Below are 2,710 nucleotides of genomic sequence, written 5' to 3' on the forward strand. Positions count from 1 at the left end.
GGTGGTGGAAATCTAAGTGGCAGCAATAATTGTATTGAGCTTATTGATTCATTCTAACTCAGATCAATCTCCAAATAATTATGGTGAATGCTGAACTCATCCCCTGAAGTAGATCTGCAATCTGATAGATATAATGGCAGAGGAACTTGGCTCCAACAGTAAGAGAATTTGACCCCTGAAATAAGATAAAATTCAACTAACAAATGTGTCCTTCTGTCAGCAAATGTAATTAGCTTACTTGCTCTCGCTCTTGGAGAAAAATGACTACTCTGCCCTCAATAATTCAATGGATCACTAGAAGCTACCTTCAAGAATTCAACCCTCTATTTCTAACTGATACTGTAGCTATCCAAAGGTGAAATCAACTCAAAAATCTGCCACTAAATGATGAATGCCTCCTACAGGAATCAACCTCCAAAAATGCACAATTCAGTCCTCAAACAAGGAGCACAATCCACCTGAACAATAATAAATTTCAGCCTCTAAAAAGAAATTTCGAGGCCCCTTGATGGAGTTATCATGGATTCTTCAAATTTTCATTCACCTCCTCATTGTTACCTAATCGTTTTAATATTCGATCCCCTTTTTTCTCACATATACAGTGCATTTTTTTTATGTTGTAGGTTTATTTCAGGCCAAAGCTTGAACAGGGAGGCAGATTTACTTGTTGAAGCCACAGTGAAAAGCTAGGATTCAAGATGGCCATAATTTTTCTTCTTTTTTTTCTTTCTTTGAAATTGTAAATTTTTATAATAATAATTAATGATTTTCAATTTCAGGCAGCAAAGTCTTCAAGAAAAACATGTTAAAAAAAAGGACTTTGACTGAGGTCTTAGGCTGGTTTTTCATTGATCTGAGCTGGGTGACTAGGATAGGATCCATGTCGGGACAATTCTGGAGATGCCCATGTGGTTGATTTTTTCAATGGACGCTTGTAACTTGCTAAACCTTAAAACAGCTGCGGAATTCTCAACTAGCTGCGGAATCAGGGCAGTTTCTGCAGCTAAGTTGCAAAACCTTATTAAAACAGGATACAATGTTTTGAAGACCACTACAAACCATAACTAGATAATTTTGGACAATTTGAACCTATCAAAGCAGTTGAGTTTCATTTTTTTCATTTTTTTTTTATTGAATCAATTGAAATGTTGAAGTTTATTTTGTCTCCTTTTTTTTTTTCTTTTTTTTTTCTTACATAACAATTCTTTTTCTGATCCTCCAGATCACACAAAGTGCAGGAGGAGAGCATACTCAAGAATTATTATTTCTTTTTTTTACTTAACAATCCTTTTTCTGATCCTCCAGATCACACGAAGTGCAGGAGGAGAGCATACTCAAGAATTGTTAATTTTTTTTTTAAATGTAAGAAGTAAGGTCTCCTAATTACACTTCCTCGGCAACGGCGCCAAAATGTCTAGTCAATTTAATGTCTTAAATTGCTCTACATAAATTATCAATCCGGGTATCGTAAACTGATGAAGTGTGGTGCACCATATGTGCTTAGTTAACCTTTCTCTTACTTCGTTGTTTTATAGTTTATGTTGTTTTTGGGGTTTTGTTCTTGTTGGTTTCCTAAAGTGTCTAATGCAAATGGAAATCCTATTCTAAGGTCTTAAGAATACTTTTAAAAGACAAGTATGGATTTCAAGACAAGGCCTATGTCCCTAATGGTAACTTCCAAAACTTAGCACTTCAAAAGATCTTAAACAAAAGTGTAAATATGCAGCTACTTAAACAAAAGTGTAAATGTGCAGCTACTTCAATTAAAATAGAATGCAACAACCAAACAATGAGCTAGTGACTATGAAACCCAGTATCCTTGCTGCTGTATGAAAAAAAAAAAGAAAGTAAAAAATGAACTTAAAGTAAATCAAAGACTGAAAGCAAAGCAACTAATTTATCACACTACTTCAACTCTTCTGATCCTTTACCCTTCAGCTCAATCTACCTTATGGGGAGCAATCATGAACAAGTTAAGCAATATGATATCTAAATTGCAAGAAATTAAATTGCATAAAGGAAACTAATCACACTACTTCAACTCTTCTGATCCTTTACCCTTCAGCTCAATCTACTTTATGGGAAGCAATCATGAACAAGTTGAGTAATATGATATATAAATTGCATGAAAGTAAATGAGCAAAACAAAACTGAAAGAAATATGCAAATGGAAATCCTATTCTAAGGTCTTAAGAATACTTTTAAAAGACAAGTATGGATTTCAAGACAAGGCCTATGTCCCTAATGGTAACTTCCAAAACTTAGCACTTCAAAAGATCTTAAACAAAAGTGTAAATATGCAGCTACTTAAACAAAAGTGTAAATGTGCAGCTACTTCAATTAAAATAGAATGCAACAACCAAACAATGAGCTAGTGACTATGAGACCCAGTATCCTTGCTGTTGTATGAAAAAAGAAAGAAAGTAAAAACTGAACTTAAAGCAAATCAAAGACTGAAAGCAAAGCAACTAATTCATCACACTGCTTCAACTCTTCTGATCCTTTACCTTTCAGCTCAATCTACCTTATGGGGAGAAATCATGAACAAGTTAAGCAATATGATATCTAAATTGCAGAAAATTAAATTGCATAAAGGAAACTAATCACACTACTCCAACTCTTCTGATCCTTTACCCTTCAGCTCAATCTACCTTATGGGAAGCAATCATGAACAAGTTAAGCAATATGATATCTAAATTGCAGAAAATTA

Source organism: Pinus tabuliformis, chromosome 7 (assembly GCF_031772625.1).
Source record: "Pinus tabuliformis cultivar Carrire ecotype Pingquan chromosome 7, CPIR1, whole genome shotgun sequence".
Classification (NCBI taxonomy): Eukaryota; Viridiplantae; Streptophyta; class Pinopsida; order Pinales; family Pinaceae; genus Pinus; species Pinus tabuliformis.